Below are 23,587 nucleotides of genomic sequence, written 5' to 3' on the forward strand. Positions count from 1 at the left end.
TCCTTTCCTATGAGAGGCTTCATAACTCTCTCCTCTCTATTGGTATCTTTGCTTCAAGCTCACTTGTTGCAGGAGCTTCTTCCACACATTTTTTCTGGTTCTTTATATATCAGAGGGATGAAAAGCTACAGTGAAGAGGCATCTGGTTGGTGAAGACCACCTGTTCTCCTAATACACTTGCACTGGTTCCTTGATTCTCTTAATAAAAGAGAGACATCCCCACACACACAGTCTCCACCTAGACTCACTGCACATCTCTCATACTTACCCAGTAACCCCCATCCCCATCAACCTCTTTGTGCTCTTGCAAAAATAGTTTTTTACAATGAGAACTCAAATTGCTACCACAAAAAGGCAACCACTTCACCTACACAGTCTACTTGGTCATTTAACACCTGATACCTAATACAGTAATGGCTTCTTTACAGCTCAGAATTAACACTGCCAGAAAGAAAATTCAAGACAAACAGCTTCCCCAATATACGCTGAAAAGAGCAACAGCCTACCCCTGCTACTTTTCATTTGTTGTTTTCATTATTTGACATTTCTTTCTGCCAGGATTTTGGCATTATTTCAAGGTTTGATTTGAAATATATTTAACATCAAGTGATTTGCAATGTCGTTTTCTATTTTACCATAACCATGCTTGGGACTAATTCTACTCAAATTGAATTTACCCTTCTGCACTCAGTGCCAGTGAATGGGCCTCTTGCAGGCTCTCCAGCACAGAACATACTTCTCCCCAGTTTTACACAAGTCTGAGAACAGCAGAGTTATCTATAGCTGCAGACTTAGGGCTGTAGATACATCCAGTCCATGTTAAACATACACCTTAATGTGTCACCAGTAAGAATAGTTTACTGAAGGGCAGCATCAAACATGACAGTTCTTGGTGCAATAAATATCTATATGCCACATAACACAGAAGAAAAACTCTTCTCTATGACTTAAATGTAACTAGTTCAGGTGTTTGTCCAAAACGGGGCAGCGTCAGACAACAACTAGGAGGACTGAACAACTTGACTGCATACCTTTCTTCAGAAGTCAGATTCTGGGGATAACCAAGGCACCCTCACCACCACCTGGTCTGCTGTGGGGTTTTTTAGCAAACTGTGGGACAGGGTAAGAATGAGGCTATTGTAGAATTTGCTGTGTAGAGGTAAAGCCATAGGGAAAAATAAAACCAGAGACAGGATGATGCAGAAAGATTAAAGAGTACAAGGAATGCTGTAAAAAGGGAAAATATTCTCACTGAATGGTGCTGGCTTACGTGAACACTGAATAAACAACAATTAGAAAGTTTAGCTCCTGCAAAAAACCCTCTGTAAATCTTCCAGTGATGACAGTGGGCAGTTGCTATGAGTTAGGAGGTATACGGAGTGTGCTCTACTTTTATTTAGCAACGCTGCCTTCTGTAAAGGGGGTCTGCACTTTCCACACAAGTCATGAGAACAAGGTATCTCAGGGATTTCATGAAGATGGGTATGCCAGTGAAGAAACAGATACAGAAGTGTCACTGTAATCATGAGAATCTCTGACAAACACAGTATGCAATCACACAAAACAGGGCTGAAAGAGTCTTCAGAACATGATTTATCCCATCTTGTGTCCCTACAGCATAATCCAATCTCACAAACTTAAGGGGGTGTTTGGCCAATCTCCTTTACAGGCTACAGCAATTCCCCAGCATTTCCAGCAAACTATTCAGTTGTTTCACCTAACATTTTTTTTCTTCATGTCTAACTTTATACCCCTTAGCACAGCTTAGTCCACTACATCTTGTCCTGTCCAAACTGGACATGGAGAGGAGTCCATTCTCCTGCCTTCCATAAAAACCTCATGTTTTTGCAGACTGTCTCCACTCAACTCTTCTCTTGCCAGTGTTACACAGCTCTCATTATTTAAGTTTTTTTCTTATAAATCATGTTTTCCAGAGCTCTGATCTCTTTCCTCCATCTCTCTTCTGAACTGTCTCCAGCAAAGCTTTTTCTGTACCTTTTTTCTCTACATATTACACTATCAGATCCCATTCTTTGCAGGTGGGAGCAGGTACACTCTTCCTTCACCGTGAGCCAGCAAGGAGGCAGCACAATGGCAGTCAGATTTAGCAGATAAATCTTACCTTTAGGATTAGTTTACCTTTGTTCTTGGGTAAGACAGAGAATAATGAGGTTAATGAACCTTTGGCATGATTCAGTTTTCCTGTTGGTTCTTAGTGCTGCATTAAATTGCCCTCCTGAAACAGGCCTAGAAAGCTCAGTATAGAACTAACCAAAACACACGCAGAGGTAAAGGCCGACTCCACCCAGGTTCCCTCATGCCAAAATACAACTTAGCAGCATCAAACGCTAAATAAAAACTCTCAGGAAAGTGCACATACTTACACCCTGTCCAGACTCCAGTGTTATGACACTCTCAAAACTCTAATTAGGGCTGACTCTTCAGATCTACTGCACTTTTTCTGCTGACCATCCCCACCATCAAGAATACGTGAAGGGCATGAAATCATTCCAACATGCTGATCCAATCCATCCCGTGAAACAGAGTAATTCATTAATCACATTGTCTCTGAGCCCAGTTCTGTTCTTGCCTGGTTATCAGTCAGGAGTCACTGCCACAGCAGTGAAATAATTACAAAAACTAGAAGGTGCAAGATCAGAGTTAGGAAGTCTTCTAGAACTGAATACCTAAAGATGCACACTGAGGGATGAATTCTGACAACTCTATTTTAATAACAGCTTCCAGTGCTCAATCAGAGATAGAGACAGTGCAGCCAGCAACTCAGTAAATATTGTGGACTAACCAAACTGAGCAAAGACCCACAGACTAGATTTGAGGGTCTCAGACTGAGAAAGTCTAGCTTGTTACAACTCTGGGCAGACATTCTCCTCCTTTGCTCTTTCCCATCACCTTGGCACACTGCTAACCCTGATAATGAGGGATGAAGATTTATATCTGGAATACGCATTTTTATGTGACTTTAGTACTGGACAAAAAGCCAGGTCAAGAGCTATGTATATGGAAATGTTCCCACAGCAGGTAAAATACGGTCAAAATGTGTGCAAGGTTCCCTAAATGTCAGGACCAAAGAGCCAGAAACTACTTCTAAGTTGGAAACGGAGCCCTACAGTGAAGTGACCGAGTTTGTGAATAGCAGGCATAGCAGAGGAATTGAGTGCAACTTCCAAAGACCACACAGTTTACAGGCTGAGCCCAGAAAGAATGCCAGTGTGCTTGGTGCATTGTATTTCCTCTGGGATATCTCCATCTAGTTTAACCACACACTGTTGGATCTTGAGTGCATCTTTTAGCAAGACACCAAAACTCAAAGTGGAATCTTTAAATGATGGAGAATTGCTTTTGCAGCAGTTTGTTCCATGGTTCTCAGCATGAATTTTATATAGTTTGAACTTGTTTGACTTCAGGTACTGGGTCTCACATCATGCCGTTGTGTGCTAGATAAAAACACAGACTACCTGGTATTTTTTCTCTCTCTCTCTGCAGACAGCTTTAGACTTTGTTCCTACCTTTTCAGTGATTAACTGGCTGCCTTCTTCCTTTTCTCACACTACAGAACATTCTCCAGATCATGAATCGTTTGTGTGAATCTTCTCTTAAACACAGCCAGTTTTTCCAAGGAACCTTGTTAAATTGTCAACACTTAGAACAGCACAGCACCAGAATCATTAATAACATAAGACAGCAGCATTGTTTTGCTACTTCTGCCTGATATGTGCCTAAACACAACTCTGCGAACTTTAATGGTCTTTAACAGGTCCTTTAATGCTCCCAGTGTCTGGGTGAAGAAGGATGGTTATTCTGGTTTCAAGTGTGTGACTTTAATACAAGTCTCTGCTAGGAAACAGAATAAAGTCACCAAATTATACTACTGTGCCTCCAAAGTTAATGACCCAGAATGAGTTCTGCTGTCGATGGGCCTAACTCAATAGGCACCACTGAAAACAATGGAGTCCCCCAGTGTGTGACCAAAAAAGAAATAACAACTTTTTAAGGAATGCAGCAACTGCAGAAGCTCAGTAACCACTTATGAAACTGAAGGGGGAAACCAGCCATTTGAATTTTTTGTTTACAGGCAAAAAGAGCTCCAGCAATAGAGTCAGTGAGTGTGAGATTTCTGTGATTTTAATTAAGCCTTTCTTAGGTTTGCCTTGTTTGGTTTAGCATAAGTTCTACAAAATACATCTAAACCCTGTGGCTGGTTTGCAAAAGACAGCAGAGAGGGAGTAACTGAAGCCATTTAAAAAATAAAGGAGCTGGAAGCTGAACGTGTGTGTCATCCGAGCCCCATGCTAAGCCATGGCCTTTTACAGCTAAAATGATTGCCGACAGAACAGACTACAGCTCTCAAAAATCCCTACTTACCTGGCAGAAATCCATCTGATCCTGAGCACGCTAAGAAATTAGCTGAGATTAAGGGGGAGGAATGCAACCCCTGGAAGTTCCCAAAAAGTGAAAACTAAGAAATTTTTCCTTCTCATTGTCAGCAGGTCAGCAAGAGGGAAAACATGAGAGCAGCACAGCTCCAAAATCACTCCTTGTGATACGACAGCAGCAAGTCTCATGCATTATTTGCACTGCAAATCATTAGCAGTAGTTTTCCAGCAAGAGAAGCAAGGAAAGAAGACATGAGCAACAGCCAAGCTGGGGCACCACAGAGCTGCAGGGATCTCTGAGCCAGGGTGAGCCGGGGGGTTCCCACCCCGCAGGAAGAAAGCCTGTCTCCAGTGGCTGTATTAGCCTGGGCTAGGCTGGCACAACTGCTCAGAGCGTGTTTCAAAGCTCAAACATCAGCTGTCAGCCACGTGCTGTCAGCCACTCAGTGGGTATGCTTAGAAAGCACCAAGCTCTACAGAAACATCAGTATCTGTGCTGCAGCCACCAGTCCCACACAAGCAAGAGTGGCTTCCCAAAGCTCAAGTCTACATGCCCTGTACGTCAGTGCATTTTCCTCTTCTCAGTCAGTGTGGAAAAAGCAAAGTATCTTGTTTCCGTGTAACCGAACCCCAGCCATGTGTATACAGCTAATGACTGGTTACACCACACATAATGAGGAGTCACGTTTTGCTAACTGCATAGAAAATAAACAAGCTAAAAAAGAAAACAATTACTGGCTTTGGTAGGACTCTCTCTTGACCTTCCTTGTGGACTCAGACCCTTGATGCTCTGAGTGCTATACACTACAGTCACTGTCAGGCACAGGTACCACCTGCTTCAGGTTTGCTTTCCCTTTAATGCCATTGATATTTCTTCACTCTTTTTGCTGCAGAACATCCATCCAGCAGAGGCCAGAGCATTAGAATTACTGCGGTCTGCTCAGCCTCATTCCTCACACTCACCTGACTGAAGTGCAGCCACATCAAAGGACCTATGCCCAGTTTTTGCTTCTGAGACACAGGCAGTATTTGTCCAAAGCACAGACATGCCGTGGCAGAGCTGTGAGGGCACCTTGTGCTCTTCTTCCCCTCAGCACCTGAGAGGGGACTGTTCTTTGCACATTCAGAGAGAACTGTGCAGTTCTACAGCATGTCCTGTTACTTGCTTTTTAACATTGTGAAAGTACATAAGATTATAATGCCATTGCAGTTTATTCTGCATGGGAATGACCAAAAGTGCGACTCCTGCCTCAGAAAGTTCACAGCCTAAGAGACTGACAGATACAAGCAGCAGAGCACAAAGGAATGATGAGCCAGTGCCACTCAGCACAGCAGCAGTGGCCTTGGCACAACTGTAGTGAAAGGTTTCTACATCTTTTGTCTGCATCATGGGCCAAACATGGTATGTCAAACCTCTCCATGTGCAGGAGAGAACTGTGGTGGCAGGGAAGACCAGCAGTCAATGGTTGGCAGGAGACAAAGCAGGGAAGGGGTGGGACCACGAGAGGAGGCAGCGAGAGATGATAGACACACACACCATGTTCTGCCCCTGCAACAGGGAACCCCTCACACTTCTCATCAGTGCTTTCAGTAAAGAAGGAAAACCATTCCTGCCTGAAGATCTGATCTGTCTCTCCTCATGCTCTCCTACAGTCTAAGGCAAGCCCTGTGTCAGAGCAATTCTCCAGAGGTGGCAATGGTGACCTGCACAACCCTGTCTGGGTAGGCATTAGGGTCCTTTCTTCCAGAGAAGCAGTAGCTAATCAGTTGTTTCAGTCACAGTTGGACAGGGACATTTTATAGGGAGGAGTGGAGAAAAATTGAAGAAAAAAAAAGGAAAAAAAACGAGAAAGAGGGACTTACACTGACAAGTGGCTGGTGGGGATAATGACCCCAGTCAGAGTCCTTGTGTTCTTATAAAAAAACTCTCGACAAACCCCAGCATCTGGTAGTTCAGCTGTGGGTTTCCGCTGTTTATTTTTCTATTCCAGCGCTCTCATCCCTATGCACTGCCTGTGCCTGGCTCTGTTAAGCATTCCAAGCTACAGAGCATAATTGAAAGAATAAAAACCTCAGGCTCAGCGTCAGGCGCATATAGAAACAAATGCAACTGCTTAAATCCTTCCTTACATTGATGAGAACACAGGCAATAATCTCCCAATGCCATACCAGGCTGGCCTGAGGCAAATGCAAGCCAGGAGTTTCAGCCCCAGCAGACTCCTCAGAAGTGGTGGTTGCACACACCAACACCAGGTTATTCTGTTCTAACCAGGTGATGCACAGGGAGAAGCAGTTACTCCTGTGAACTGTCCAGGGAATGGGTCCTGTTTGTGTTCTCCTAATTTAAAGGAACTTAGTCCTTTCTCTATGTCTCTTCTCCCTCTTCACCTTCACACCGATAATCTCAATTACAAACCCAAACACAGCCTACCTGCGTCTGCTTAAAACTGTCCACCAACCACCACTTACAAACTCAGTCTCTGGCACTGCTTAATGGATGATGTCATCACAGGCAGCTCCAGACAGCTGCACCTTCAGTTTGCCTTTCTTTTATTCTTACTTTGAACAGTCCCTACTAGGAGGTCTTCATGACATAGGCTTCATCTCTGACTTGGAACTTTCAGCCCTCACTTCACCTCCAGGCCTTTCTGCAGAACAATCTGAAGGCAGAGCCTTTCTGATCCACCTGCACTGCCAGCACGTCCATCCAGCTTGCCATTACTTTGTGCTTCTTTTGCTAATACATCCTCTCCTTTGTCATTACCCTACTGATAACCATCCAGGCTAGTGCAGGAAAAAATGAATACATAGTGATAGCAGGGATGAAAAAATGCAAGATGGGGAAAGGCTGATGAAGGCTGTCCTCCTGAGTGAATGAAGCCTATGCAGCTGTGATTAAGAAACAAGCTGTGTGCGCTTGGCCAAGATTTCTCTCCTGCACCTCTGTCAACGCTGCCCCACTGCTGATGGTCTCATTGCCTGGTACCTTCGTGCTGTACCAACCCTCTGCCTGCAATCCATTATTTTCCCACTATTCCAACTGAGGTTAGGGTAAGGATATGAGCAGTGGTCAGTGCCTGAAAGGTAAAGCCTGGAGGGAAGCCCGAAGCTGAGGCTCTGCTCCTTTAGGTCGAAGGGAGAGAAGGAACTTTTATAAGCCCTGGAGATGCCACTCTCCTCCTGGAGGAGTGTCCTGCACTGAGAGGTGTCTGTGCCAGGCCTGAGGGGGCTGCCATTGCCCCATCTGCAGGAATCCAATCTCTGAAAGTAATTTTTAAGGAAATCTTTTGAGAAACGGTCCATTTTTCAGTTTGGGGAAACCATGTTCTGCACCTCATCAGAAAGGCCGCTGGAGCTGTTAACTCTAATTGGTGATAATCACAGGAGAATGTTATTCAATGACAATTCATTTTCTGTAATTATTACTCTATTCTTCTAAGTTACCTAAATGCTGTGCTTACAGCTACAACAAGAACATTCTCAATGCCAACTCTCAAATTGTTTTCACTTTAAGAGATGTATAATATTGAAAGCAGATGTACCAACTTGAACCTCTTTTTTTTTTTTTTTTTTGCAACATACTGTAAATGTTTTTAAAATGTGACTCTGGTACAATGCATGTCAAACAGACTAATTCAAGGTAAAAAGTGCTGCCAAAAACTGAAGACAAATGAAGTTTAAAATCAGTTTTGACAGATTAAATGGAGACACTTTGAAACTATAAATCAGATGGCCAGTCTCTAGGAAGTCAATAATGTATCTTTTCCCTGTACTTATTATACTGAAAATATAGAAAAAAACAAGCAACAGCAAAAATAAGTTTGTACCTCAGTGTCTAATATACTTTACTCAAGTGGCAATGAAAGTATGAGCAAGTTCATCGCCCAATATTTGCTTGTTCTGAAGACAGATGAAAGACTAATATTTGTAAGTCCCAGTGTTCAGAATCATTGTCTAAAACAAACATTTGAGTCTGGTGCATATTCAATAACGTGGGACTCCACATCACAAACCAGTAAATAATCTGGATTATATCTTTTAGCATTCATTAAGAGCAAATTAGTGACTGTTTCAAATAGTTTTGGTTTTTTGTAGGATTATGTTCCAGAAGAGAAAGGACACAAGGTAACAAATTTTGCTCGTAAAACCTTATTCTAAAATCTGTGCAATCTGGTTGGTTATATTGGGTGAATTTCTTCGCATGTAAAATGATGCATGCAAATAAAATCAAACCAAAACAAAGAAGGCAAAGCAAAATGTTTTCCAAGCTCTGCAATCGAGTGCTTACAGTGTTTACACAAATAGTAAAGTCTGGCTAAAACAAGCATCTGACAGCTCTGTGCTGCTTTCAGACACATGACTCCTATTTGCCATTTATTCCATGGAGGCAGAACGGGGTGCCCAGGCAGAGCCCCAATGAAATCCCTGGGGCAATGCATGAATACAAAGTTTTGCTTGCACACATGCCATTGCTAGATTAGATCTTGTGTGTTGTGTGCTCCATTCCACGCTCACTCAACACGCTCCCTCTGAAGCCAGACAAATCTAGATATAAACTGTCCTGGAGGAATTAGTTACTACAGAATATATAATAAACAAAGGCCTAAGACATTGGTGCACTAAAAATAACTTTCACCTCTTGGCTTTTCTTTTTTTTTAATTACAAATTTTATTCTCAATCTGCTGCCATGCATTCTGCTTGGACATTAATGAACTCCGTAACAAGATTAAGATTCAGCTGGTGCTGGGCCATCTTGTCAGTACTGGATATTAGGAAAAATTTCTTCTCTGAAAGGATTGTCAAGCTTTGGAACAGGCTGACCAGGAAAGCAGTGGAGTCACCATCCCTGGAGATATTTAAACACCACAAAGATGTGGTGCTCAAGGACATGGGTTAATGGTGGACTTGGCAGTGCTGGGTTTGCAGTTGGACTCTGTGATCTGAGAGGTCTTTTCCAACCTAAACAATCCTATGATTCTATGCACATGCTTTTGCCAAGAAAGGTTGGACCAGACGATCCATGATGTTCCTTCCAACATGGTATTCAATGATCCAAAATACAGCACCTGACAGTGAACTCCGCAAGGATTAGTGAGGATGTCTCTGAAGGTTGCAAGAGAAATAGCTGTCACAACAGCCTCCTAAACTGTCAGATCAGGAGGGAAAAGACTGGATTTGCACATACATCTGTCACTATGTAAGTGCCAATACAAACATTAGCATGTGGGAATGCTGCGTGGATTCAGGACACTCCGAAGAGATTAATACTATTACAATAATGTAGACATATGGGGAAATAAAATTCTCATCAATTAAATCTGATACTGATTCTGGTTCTGCTATTTGGCTCAAATCACTACTCCAAATTTTACAGCATCTGTGAAACAAAATCAGGAATAATCATTAAATCTCACCAGACTATCTTTGAAATTCCAATTCTGAATTAAAAAGGCCACATTTTCTTTCATCTGCTTAAGATCGCAGCACTCCTCTTAAGTGATCTCATACATTAGTTACTCTAAACTGGTTTTTATAAACACCCTGCTGTAACCTCATAATGTGCTCAGTCACACACAGCAGTGAAGAGCCTTTCACCAACATCTGGGTCTAACAAAGCCATCCGATGCGAAGTCATCCATAGCCAACATCCAGTACATGTAACTCTTTGCTTTGACCCTGACATAAGATGGTGTTATTGCTTCTCTGAGCACAGGGCAATCCACATCACCCATTACCTCAAATCAGTATGCACCATCACTGGCTCTGGTAATTACTGCCAAATTCTCCTAATCCAGAGATATTAGCATTTAAATCACAGATGCTTGAGTTTTAATCCTATCACACACATCTCTATGTAAGTAAAGTTCCTCTGGAATTCAACAAAATGCCATGAGGCTTGTGAAAGTCACTACATAAATCATGTGGAGGAAGGGGGAAAATACACAACTCAAGACAAGCAGAACTTGTTTTCTTAGTAAAACAGCATTTTCCCTAGTTTGTGGTACCACATTCTTCTGTTCTTTAGAATATTATATTTGAGTTAAAGCTAAGATTTTAGTCAATGTAAGGTCTTCCTCTGCAAGTTCTTACCTTACAATTTATGTTATTTTATGGATCACTGAACTGCTGTTCACAAAAACAGCCCTAAACAATATGCTTTGTAAGATGCAGAGAACACTCAAAGCAACCTATTGATTGCAAGATCCTGCACCTTGCCTACAACCAGTGGGAGTACATGGGAGCACAAGGCAGGCAGCAGGGCCCCGTTTCTTCGGAATCAAAATTAATCACTTTGCGACACAGAAACCTCCTCAATACTGTTGGTTTAGGCTATTTTATAGATAGAGCAGTCAAAGGCAAAAGTGGGAACAAGAAGTGTTCCTTCTATAAACAGTGTTGCTTAGAAACCTTGTATTTTTAATAACCTAGCACTCTAAATTCAGCATGGCCTGTCAGGATGGGATTTCAGCACAAGACACGAAGGTATTTCGAGGCCAGTTTCCTAATTCGCACTGCACCATAAACAGAGTTCTTCTTCATAGCAATACAGTGACATGATCAATTGGGATAAGGAGACAGAAAACTGAGTCCTTGTTCATTACTCATATTGCCACCACACCTGAAATCTCAGCCCTAAAGTAAATTTCCTTTTGTAAACACAAAACAAGACAAGCCTTGCTCCCTCACAATATACAGAAAAGATACCAAAGGAAAATGCATTTGAAAAATAACATATATTCTACACAAAACTTAAAAGGTAAATAATAAAATAAACCCAAAATTCACTGCAGTTATTTGTTTTCACTTGAATAACTTGCTTGCAGCTACATTCTCTGCTAAGTGGTACCTGACAGCTTACAGGATGCTGCTGAAGCACTGACACTTCTTAGTATCTTTGTTGTGTTTTTTTATCTCCTGCTGCACTGCTTCCTTGCCTGTTAAACTTTTAGAGTTCTCTTATTTAGAAGAGTCACTTCAGTTCAAGCAGTTTGGGTTGTACTAATGGAAAAGCAATTTTTATAAAATTAAACATGATTTCCCCAAGTCATCCGCATTTTTTCAGAGATATGCAAACATCTAGGGATGAGATTTACATCGGTAAGGAACTTTTATTAATGAGGAACACTGGACAGAGTTCCCTCTAAAAGACAAGAACATGAGGCAGAATCAAGAACTGAATTCTGAGCTCTCTCAGACTTATCTCCATGTTTTCATTAGAAACTAATTAGGAACAATCATTTAAAAATATTTAGTGAATCACATCCTGACCTTGCAGCTGAAACTTTCTTTGAAGTCTATGAACTTTTTATCTAAGAAACAATCAAATCAGAAAGGACTGTGGGAACTGGGATTTCACTCTTGAGTTTTACCTTGACAATTTTAATTGCCACTACTCTGGCACTATGACCCACCACAGACCTTTGGTCTCAACCCCCATCATCCCTTCACGCCCCTGTAATCTCTCTATGCCACTGGCCAACAGGTTGTGCTCTGCAGAAGACACCACTCCCAGCCCTACAAGATGCACTGTTCTTGCAAGGGTAAGCTCAGCTCTACCTATAAATGTCCTTTCTCCCCCTAATCCAAAGGGATGGCAAGTCTTGCTGTTTTGCCAGGAAAACATTACGTCTAAAAGCTGACACTGCCTATGACCCTGACCCTCTAAGGCATGTTACATCTTGTTCTCCAGCCATCAAGTTTTAAGGTCTCTTGTGTAATTCCCTAACAGTGATGCTTTCAGAAGATACCGAAGGCCACAGTTTTATTGCAAAATGACGTACCCTGAAATCAATGGTGGGGCCTCAGTTTAAACAAAACAATACACTTTTACATATAGTTTATAGGGCTTAGCAGAGGGGCTCTAACTTTCCATGAGTGAACATTTCTGAGCATTTCACTGCTAAAAGTTTCCAAACGATTCTCCACTAAAGCGTTGGTGTTTACACAAACAGAACAATGCAAAAAAACCCTGCAAGACAAAGTCTGTATTAATTCTACAGCAACAACAGTCATCATCATTATGGGGGGGGGGTTAATTCTCTCTCTCTACTGGTGAAGTGCTTGAGATTGCTCTATTGATTCTCTAACAAGGATACTGGAAGAAAAGTTTACAGTCAGTCAAGGCAGCCCTTAAACATTATCAGGTTATTCTTCTGAGAAAGGTCAATTTGAGCTATCTGAATCTAATCTTATTGTTAAAATTGCAGATTGGCTCAGTGATCAGAGTACGGCTTTTGTAACTATTGCCTTTTATTGAAAGCAAGTAGCAACAATGGACTCATATCTAAATGTAACAAAATGAAAAATAAATAGAATGCATCGTGCCAGAAATTATTTCTTTTTCCTTAGGTTTTCATCCTGACATTTAGTAACTTGGATAAGTTTGAAGATTTATTTTTTATTAACTCAGTTGAAGTTCAGCAGAGACCAAGATTTTTTTAACACACTCAAAATTTTCTTGAAAAGATACTTTATGTGGAGAGAAAGGATTGCTAATTCCCAAGATGTTTTTAAAATCTTCATACTCGTTCATAATTCTTTGCCAAAGCCAATGGAGCCAGAATTTCCATGGATGCATCAGTACTGTTGCTGTCCTAAGTCATGCTTTGAACTTAGGACTTCTGAGCACAACACTGAACAGTCAGGTTTTGGAAGGAAATGTCCATAAAAGCCTCAGGCACTACAAAAGTGCTCCTGACACCCAGCAAGATGCTTGTTCCACTGCAATCAGTGCCTTCTGGATGCTCCAGGATACAATTACTTACTAGATGGTGGGATACCAATTCTTAATCTAAATAGCAACCAGAGGCCCTGATTAGACAAAGTACATGCACATGAATGCACAATGAAGTCCTATTTTCACAAATTAGCTTTTTGACTACTACCTGCAATGCAGGAAAACTGCACTCCTTTATAAAAATAAAACACCTTATGATCACTTTAATTCATGACAGATTACAGGAGCAAGAAACAACCTCTGTACTGGTGGATCACACACAACAGAACAAGGAAAGCAAGTAGCAATACAGGTTTTCCAGATTGCAGATTCTGTAAATGTGACTTGTCCAGTACAAACTCCAGCTCAGACAGATTTCAGCAACATGAAATAAACCTTACAAATTACTCTAAATTTTACTAGATTACCTCAATGCAGAAAACACCAGTATGGCCAGCTAACAAAAATGACTGATAGGACTGATATGCTTTCAGGGATTAATGGAAGATCTTCCATATAGTCCATATATTTTACTATTCATTCGAAAATGACCCTTTACTGCCTGAATCTTTCAGGCCTCCCTATCAATTTCAACACTTCCATCACAGTTCATGTTAAGGCACTTTTAGGCTTTCCTCCAACAGCATATGATTTATCTTCAAAGACTGGGTTGCCTATGTCCATTTGAAGGCCTGGAAGGAAGGACAGTCCTTGGATCTGAGCAAAGACTGAAACACTGGAGCTGATAATTCATATTTTCTATGGCCCTCAGGCAAGTCACTGAATGCAGCCTGCACTTTATGGCTCTTTGGTAAAATGGGAGTAACAGCACTTCGTATCTCACAGGGATACTAACAAAATAAATATATTAAAGGTTGAGAGACACCAAAGTTCTCCAGGACCATACAATCACCCTATGTAGAGAAGTTACTGTCAAAGTGTTGCTGTCTGGCCACCCTCATCTCAATGCTTTATGTATTTGCTGGCAAGATCTAATATAAAGCCTCCAAAAAAGTATCTTAAAATATGGCCAGAGAGCACACAGGGGATTGCATGATCTTTGTCAGGAAAAAGTCTGGATAATTCAAACAGGCTCCAGAATTGCAGAGACATATATATTTTGAGATAATCACTGGAGCTAAGCCTAAAACCCTAAGCCTCTGCTGTCACTGCCAGACAGGAGGAACCTTTACGGTAAATTTTAGAGGACAGAAGCATCTCAAGGAATCATAAAGGCAACTGTCCCCCATAGACATGCCTCCTATAATAAGCAGAGGCAAAAGAAAAAAGGTAAAGTAAGCTCTTTAGAGAAGGCTGCTTTATCTTTTACAATTTGTCTTCATTTCTGGCAAATTAGCTCAGTCTGTACTGAGGACCATTCTCCACAAGATCACCCATAAGAGAAAGGACAGGTAGTCAGAGCCTTGCCAGAGGACAGTTCAGTGAGGCTTTCGGGGGCAGAAGAGTTGGATTTAGTACTCAGAGGATAGAAAGACGGAGAAATGCTTTCTGGGAATTATGGTTTTTATGGGAGTAAAATAATAGTTCAAGCCAAGAAGCATTCAGAAATGGGGCACAGTGCAGTCAGCCCAAGGCTCAGTCAAATCTGACATCTGAGCTAGTGAAAGTCCAGCTTAAGACAATAATTTAGCACAATTTCTTGTAGTACCAGATTGCAGTCATTTCCCATTCACCTTAAATGTTGGCCTAGTCACATTTTTGTCATGGCATCCACAGGGAAAAACAATAGGAAGAGGCTAAAGGAAGGGAAAGAAGAGGAGCCCTGGAGTCCCTGTCATCACTTTCTCCCTCCCTTTCCCCAGCTTGTTCACTGTTGGGTCACCACAGCCCTTCCATCCCATCCCTCACAGCCTTCCTTGCAAGGCCTCGAGGCCTGTCATCACCAGGGAGGCAAACTGGAACATCCCTCCCTCCAGACTGCCTTGGGAATATGGTATGTTTGCAGTTTCCACGTCCATCCAAATGACTGCTGCTAGCAGATCTTCACAGGAAGGAGGAATGGCTGCAGGACATGTCCTGCTCCATGACTTTTCAGAGACTAAGGATATGCCCAGGCCAGGGCTTTTCATCACAAAGCTCCCATTGATCATTTACTGTTCTGGATTTTAGGTCAGCAGAAAGCCAAACATCTCAGCCTCACCCAGTCTTTGACCAGGGCTGGAGCTCTTCAAAACTGCTGATACTAAAGGTAGGTGGGAAAAGAGCTTTCTCCAGATGTCCTGCTGGACTGATTGGTAATTCTCATGGAACAAAAACAGCTGAGAGAGGACACCTCTCTTCCAACCTCATTCCCTTCCTTCCATTTTATCCAGTTTAGAGGACCTGTGTGATTCTTGGATCAACACGGAGTTTCTACATTCTTCTGGAGAAAGACCATAAGAAAAGTAGCCAACGGAGTCAATAAAGCCCCAACCTAAGGAAAACTAATTTTTTTCTTCTTCTTTTTGAGAACTCAGGGAAGGAAAAGAAGGATGGTTTTTCTGAGGGGAATGCTGTGGTTCAAGAGTGGAAATTAAATTGCCAAATTTTTATTTTATCGGAAATCTCTAACGAAGGGTATTTCTTCAATGGAGCAGTAAGAGGATTTTTGAACTTCCAAGGAAAGTAACAGGGAGATACTAACATGTTCTGAAGTCAGAAACAGATGAAGAAGATTAAACTGGTTTTGATTTCTTTTTGAACCAGTAAAAAAATTGCTGTGTTTAAAGGAAACTCAGGAGACCAAGAATTCTGCCACACAGATAAATATCTGCAAGGTGGCAAGTTTCTGCCTATCAACCACTTCACGCGGTTTTGTACAGGCACTTTCCTTAAGTGTAACCTAATTTAAAGTAACCTTCCTTTTGGAAAAGGGAATTTAAGTACCTTTCACTGACAAGGTGCTGCTGCAGGGAAAGAGTGTGCATGTGGTTACTCACAACTGAGCCACTGACACGTGGTGATTTCTTACTCTCTAGTAATTTATCCTGATGCCAAAGCCCTGAGGCCCAGCGCCTTCATGAACACATCTGCTCCTATCCATGGGCTCTTTGAAAGAGCCAAAACATCAACACAATAGTAATCTGTCTCCTAGTAGAACCAGAGACATTTATGCACCTCAGGAGCAATGACTGTACACATGGAAAGGATATTCCTGGAAAACCTGTAAAGTTTAGAAAACATCTTGGGAAGGGAATACTGTCTGTTCAGCCATTCTCATGCCATGCTGTGTGAACGACTGCCTGACCTGCCCAGGATGGTTCTGTTAATCCATCCAGCTGACTGGAACACAGGTCCCAGGATTGCTGCTGGTACCCAACTTGTCCTCCGTTTACAGACACACATGCACAGCACAGTCAAATCTTACTGCAGAGAGACCATGGGGCAGGTTCTCAGCTCACACAAATCACCAAAACTCCCTGTACTCCAGTATTGACTCAATTTTAGGGCCAACAAGTAGTTCAGCTCACACTTCCTATCTGCCTGTCACAGTCCCCTGTGGCTCCTGACTGCTCCAGTCCTGTGATTTCACTGGAATCCCCATTAGATACAGACTGACGTGAAGGGTCATATACTATCAATCGGCCAAAACCAAAGCCCTAAATCAAATAAAACAACCATTTTTAAAGGCAAGGACAGGTTTGCTTACCTAAGTTCAGGCAGAAATATAAGCTCTTCACATTCCAGGACAGCCTCTCAGTATTTTCCATTTTCATTTACATACCTTATAAAAATAGCCAATGTTTCAGGATATATACTCATAGAAGTTAGTCCCTGAGGACAGATGCAATTTTTGTTTACATGGAAAACCTGTCATAGGCATTAGGGGATATATGAGCATTACTGTTAGCTGTTTGAATTGTGTCCAAAGCAAAAAATTAACTTTGTAATTAAAAAAACAAATCCTGCCTCAGGCTAGGCAAGGAAACCAAAGAACAGTGGAATAGATGCTCTGTACTGGGAAAAGCAGCACACTGTTCAGTGTGGCATCTGGCAGAGCCATGATAAGCACAAAATGGAACTGCCTAGAGAAAACAGCAAAGTGGAAAAAAAAATTCTCCAGGGAAAGCAGTAAAACATGCAAAGAACAAAATGTGCCCTTGAACTCAGCACAGTTTAAGTGTACCAGGAGTCCCTTCAAACATTCAACCTTCACGAAGTCCCACAGAGACAAACTCGCTCCAGAGCCCAACTCAGTCTTCACACTTCTCCAGATAGTTCCATCACCGGTGTAACAGGATGGTGCTTTTCTTCCTGCACAGTATCAACAACCCACAGCACTTACAAATGACAATATAAAAATTAGGATTGATTTCTGGCAGATGCTGATCAGTACTGCAGCTCTACTGTAGCAGGTGCTGTAGGGCATACCACACAATCTAAGAGATACAAAACAAACACCGCTCTGGAGATATAACACAAGCAAATGTCCTGCCCTGCACTTCTGGGATCATTTTAATATAAATAAAAACAAGTTCAAAGAGTTCTTTACAACAGCAAAATATTCCAGATGCATGGTAGTTTCTGGATGAATCTGAAACCTGTGATGCAGAGAAATGCAAACCATTTTCCCTTCCCAGTAGGTAATCTATTTAGTATCTTATAAAACAGTCTTGATATGTCACTCACCATACTCCTGACTTCATTACAGGTCATAAAATACATCTCCTGGCAAAACAGGACTGCACCAACCAAAATACTTTCTCAAGTAAAATGTGACAGTATGACACCTCTAAATACAAAAACCTATTCCAGCAGTGTCTGCTAATGTACAGAAATATCAGTGTTCTGCACTGCTTTATATGGAACTCCTTGACAGACCCTCTGTAACTCAAAAACCAGAATAAAATAATTTATGTTCCTTATGTATCTATTGGCAATAATACTTACACAATTTTAATGAATTTGCTGGTAAATCAATAGCTCTGTTTCTGTTCTGCATTACAAGTATTACTGCATGTCAAATAAATCATTGTAATGAAGTTTGATGAGCAAAGGGTTTGATGGTGGTGTTCCATAATTATAAACATCAGCAGCAAGACTTTTTCAAATCATGAAAGGAAAAGTACTTTGATGACGGCAAGTAAATTCCCTGATTAAAATTACTTTAGACGTTTCAGGCAATGGAAGTCTTCAAATCTGGCCCTGACCTTTGCTCTTCAAAATACATCTCTTCATTAGTAAACTGCATTACGTTTAATCATCAAATAATAAAAAGACACTGAACATCACAAAAGCCACAGTACACAGTTGATTTATTTATGCAAATTTTAGAGATGCAGTTCCTCGAACCATTTTGAAGGTATCCAACTTCGAAGGAAAGAAAGAGCCATATGAACCTGATGGAGGTATTTGCTCCCTTCATATGGAAAGAATCAAAGGACTGAAGAAATAAAGTATCAGCTGGTACAGACACCACATTATCGAGACTATAAAACATGATTTATTTCAAGTTTCTCCTTGACATAAGCATTATAAATTTAAAACTCTAGCTAATGTTGGATCAAGTGCAAGACTCAATGGAAGTAAAAACCACCTTCTCCATTAATACCGTATTTCACCAGATTCCTCCCATCTGCATATCAAACAAACCCCTGAATGTCTTACATACTTGAGGAAAACAACTGACCCAACTAAATAGGTCTTGCTGTGAACTGTAAATAATTTAGGTGTTCCCATCAAAGAATAACAGCAAACAAACCTGGACAGTAACATCAGAACAGATGTGCAAATTGCCTGGTTGGAAATAAACAGGGTTTAGGTCATTATCCAACAGAAAGAAAGGGGTTTTCACAGAACAAATAATTTTATATTTTTGTCACTTCTTAACATCCTGAAATACTTCTACGTATTCTCAGCTATTATGTTTATTGTTCTTGGTTACAACAATACATTCCAACTATACACCAAAGGCATTTTCCTGAACTCACAATAACATGAAACATTCCCACTATCCCTCCCTCCCTATATTTGTACATGCCTCTAACCTTGCAGGGTGTAACTCTGAGGACACCTTGGAAATGGCATAGCAAAAGAGCTGTTATTTCCAACCTTTCCCCAAGACCTGTGTTCAGGAATGTCTTCTCCTTTACCCTTCTGATCCAGAAAGGGAACAAGGAACCCAGAGCTCCTCTGGCTTTGTACCTTTCTTACAGGTCCCACTGGGATCTGGGCAAGGACAAGAGCAAGTCTCTCCTGAAAGCAGCATTATAAACACAGTGACGACAGAGGAACGTACATGAAGCAAAGCCTGAAAGAGAATGCACCATTCCTGACAAACAGCGAGAAAGTGATCCGGGGATCTTTTTTTCACAACCATACACTGGAGGTAAAAAACCAACCTATCAGAGAATACAGTTGCACATGAAGGGCAATATCTATCTTCTACCATACATGCATATCTCCACTCTGATCTTCAGCTGTATTTCAAAGATGCAAAAAGGAATTTAATGTTTGTTCTGAGATTTGCTCCACAAGCTGTATGTCCAGAAGGCTTCTTTCCATAACAGCTGCAGGGCCAGCCCACCACCAGCCTTAAAGATGGTGCTACAGCTGGAAAAGTGCACACAATCTTCATCCCTAAACCCACTTCAGGTGCCATTCTACACATTGGACATAAACACAGCAAAGCCAGAAGTAGTTTCCTATTATAAAACAGAATATAGCATCACAAAAGACGTTTCCCTCACAGATGAAACATCAGTGACAGACAACCTCACTTCAGAGGTCAGAAATTACGCTGAACTGCATCAGCCCTATCAAGACAATAAAGGATGTGATGCACAATGGGTTTGTGGCAAAAATTCCCTACCATTGACTGCAGACATGATTCAAACAACCAAACAGAAAACAGCACTCGGAAATGGGACCAGATAGGTGGAGAAAGGCAGACATTCAGGGACCAGTTGAGATGCTGTCCCTAAATGCTCATCCCTGGGAAGGTCAAATAAATGAGGGAGAGGTTTTTCTGGAGACAGGACTGGCCCTGCAACTGGATGTAAAGGCATGGCAGGCAACTCATTCCAAATGGTGAGGGCAGCAGATTGGAAAGGATAAAGAGAAAGGAGTCTGGTGCTTTGGCTGCCAGAAAACATTGAAAATATATTTTAAAATACCTTTAGCTAAAACTTGGCTCTTTTTTTTCTCCAATCAGTAATACCAGTACCATGAGAGGCTAATTAAACCAGCTGCCCCTGCTGCCATGTCCAAAAGCCCTCAGGCCAAATCCAGAGGTGAGCATAACCCAGGTTACAGGAAATCTATGGTGGTGTGACTGATGTCACCTCCAAGAGCCCTTGGCCTGTATGTCATCCCCACTCAGACTCCCTCCAGTCTGGTGTCTGCTTTTCTGGCTGTGGCTAATCCACACATCCTCATCTCCTCGTGACCCCACAGGAATTTGGCTCTCTGCATACAGACCCATGTGAAGGATGTTTTGGGGAGCCCAAACTCTGGGTTCTGACAAGACAGCTGAATATTAAGTACGTACTGAATCCCAGAGGGGGAAGAGTGCAACTCTGGGAACAATTAACTGGAATGAAAAAGAAAGTGCAACTCACAGAAGGGAAGGGACCACTTCAGCTTACAGCAAACAGGACTGTTGTGTGTGTGCATTAGTACATTATAGCAGCCGCCTGTAAATCACCCTAAAAGCAACTACATTAGTGAGAGGTACTTGTGACATGTCACCTCGGGGTTAGTCCCAACTTCTGTCCAATACCAGAGAAATCTTAGAAGTTTTTCTGAGGTGGTTCCCAAGGACATTTTAGTATCTACCCCAGTGGTACCCAGCTGCTGCCCAGTGCAGCTTCCCAGGGAGTACAGGGGTGGCCAGTGTCCATGTGCCCAACCCAAACCTTTCCATTCACCTTCATGAAGTTGTTCAATTCTAACTGAAATTCATCACAGCCTCTTACACACTACTTCCAACATCCAGAATCGTTTTAAGTAGCACCCAAAAGTTAGCCAAGTGAGCTAACATTTTCCTTTGAACCCGTGAGCCTTTAGAAAGGTCAGTAAATTTTTATACAGTATAGGAGCGTGGTGTGCTTGCTACTTAACAATCCAGTTCTGTGCTGGATCTGTCACCACTACAGTAAAAAGTTTAAGTGTATCGTGTGCTTATAATAAATACTTTGCACAAAATTATTCATTCCACAGATGGGCAAAAGGGACTTTAATGCTTACTTTGTTTGCAGAATGCTATATAAACCCTGCTAGTAACAGGCAAGAATATGGAAGTCGTTTTGTTCTATTAAATAAAGGAAACAAGGTTCACATTTTAAAATTAATTCAATGAAAACCATTAAGTGGCTGGCTGTGAATGCTTTGGGAATTTATATATACACATACACATATACATTTTTATCTGATACTAATTTCCCTCTCCCCCTTACCTCTTAAACAAATGCACTGTTAACCACATCATTTCCAAGGAGCTCTACATGGGAAGAGCCTGCAAGTCAAGACAGTACGATAACATTCCCCACCCAAATACTGCAGCCCTACACTGTCTCTTCCAGCGGGCACAAAGGGAGTCTAAGCCAGAGGGTTTTCTCCCAGCAGATGCAATTTGATCTCTCCCATAGTCATGCTGGTTTAATACTAATAGCCGAAGAGGAACAGCCACAGCCCTCTTGTCTCTTGGTAATATCAGTGTCACTTGGGGGATTAGTCCAGAGCAGACTTTTGGCCAAAGTATGATTTCTGAGAGCTTGTCTGTGCCGGGTGTTTGCCTTGACTTCAGCTCCCTTCACGGGTCTCAGGGCAACTGAGCTTTCATCATGAGAAGGACCTGACAGCCCCACACTTTCTGCATCCTGTTGTGAGCTTAGACACAAACCTAATTCAGCATTTCAACTGCTCTTCCTCCAAGGTTCTCGACTTCACAAGAGTAAAGGTGTTGGCTTGAACTTATAATTTTCTTCTGTGAATACAGGCTCTCTCTTTTTATTCTCAACTGCTTCTTTAGTTTCCTACTTAACACCAAGCAATGTGTGATAACATTATTCCTGAACATCCCCATAGTGACTGTATGAGGCCACAAATGATGGGTTGTGTATCCAACTCACAAGGAGGTTGAGGGTTTGAGAGGAACAGAGTTTCAGTTTAAATAAAACCAATTGTTTATCAAGAACCACAAAACGAAGCAATAGCCAAAAAAATTAGAAGAAATTAATGCATATAATTAGGAATTGTCACTCGTTTTTAAACACTTTCATAGAACTTTATGTATCTACGCCTCTCTGAGCTTCCAAAAACATATTTCTAATCTGTCATAGCACAAGTCACACATCATAAAAAATAATAATAACATGGATGGAGTCAGAGTTCCCTGCATCAGTCACAGATACCCTACTGTGGAGCTTTTCACTCTCTCCAATGGTGCTTCCCATGTCTCCTCTATCTCTCAGGGCTGCATACTAACTTCAGAGACACATTCTGATTTAAATTATAAGATGGTTGTATGAGGATGAAATGTGCGTGTCTTTGAAAACTATAAGGATAATGTATCAAATCTTTTAGCTGGCATGTTTTTCTTCTACAGCTTTATTGCTGATTTACACTATCTAATTATCTGTTTATTCTCTGGACTGTGTATAGGCCACAATGGTTTAAATTACTCATCTGCTTGCACTTAAGCATTTGGCCTCTATAAAAGGCATGATAGGTAAGTGCAATGCAAAAGTACTTTCCAATGATCAGTACCACCCCTGTCAAAATTTCAGATGGGCAAAAGAAGTTCAAGCACACAGATTTATGCCACCTTTAACAGAACCCTCTGGTGAAGATCTGTGGAAACCTCTGATAGGAATGTTAGTTTTTACTCTTGCTTTTATCTGTAAGAGGTTTTAGCATAGCAATCTCCAATGACTTATTTTGAAACTCAGTCTACTACGCCACGTGAGTATTTCAACGACAACACAGCAACCTCTCTACAGTCACATTAAAAGAAGCAGGATATATATCCAATCGGCTTGAGCAAATGCAAATTTGGGTAACCGCAAACTTGTATTCAGCTCATCTGATTTCACCGAGTGGCTCACGAGTATTTCATGGGGATATCAACACCTGCAATTCCAAGGTTTACAGTGGGAGAGTAAGGCAAAGCTCCAGGTTATTTTGCTCCGTGTTGCTGGAGCACCTTGCCCTTGACATCAGAAAGGTCTCCCCAGAGAATCCCCAAGAATCATATATATGCACACTCACACAACACCTCAGCAGAGACTGTCTATGTTCTTAATGAGATATAGCTCAGGGTCCAAATGAAATTGAATTAGCACATCCACGGAAGCTTCCCAGCAACAATAATTTACTTACTGAAATTACAACAAAACCCAGGCATTTGGAAGCCAGACTGGATCATTAAGACCATTAGGAATCTTTCACTATCCATAGGATAAGCATCCTGTTCTTATCAAAATCATAGAGTCTTAAAGTGATGCTCTTTTTTTCTGCATAACCACATGTGGGAAG

General features: G+C 41.5%; 1 protein-coding gene across 5 annotated transcripts in view; it reads right to left on the reverse strand.

The window, feature by feature from the left end:
* Positions 1-23,587, reverse strand: part of GLIS1 (GLIS family zinc finger 1) — a 187,623-nt gene that overhangs the window by 105,014 nt on the left and 59,022 nt on the right. Inside the window, exon 1 of one of the 5 annotated variants that reach the window (XM_051801000.1) lies at positions 2,385-3,634. The exons of the other annotated variants lie outside the window; for them this stretch is intronic. The gene's annotated coding sequence lies outside the window, so the exon portion shown is untranslated. Of the gene's footprint in view, positions 1-2,384; positions 3,635-23,587 lie in introns of those variants that run through there. 5 annotated transcript variants of the gene reach the window in all.

The sequence above is a fragment of the Manacus candei genome, unplaced genomic scaffold, assembly GCF_025592945.1.
Source record: "Manacus candei isolate 608988 ecotype Guabito, Panama unplaced genomic scaffold, ASM2559294v1 h1tg000005l, whole genome shotgun sequence".
Taxonomy (NCBI): Eukaryota; Metazoa; Chordata; class Aves; order Passeriformes; family Pipridae; genus Manacus; species Manacus candei.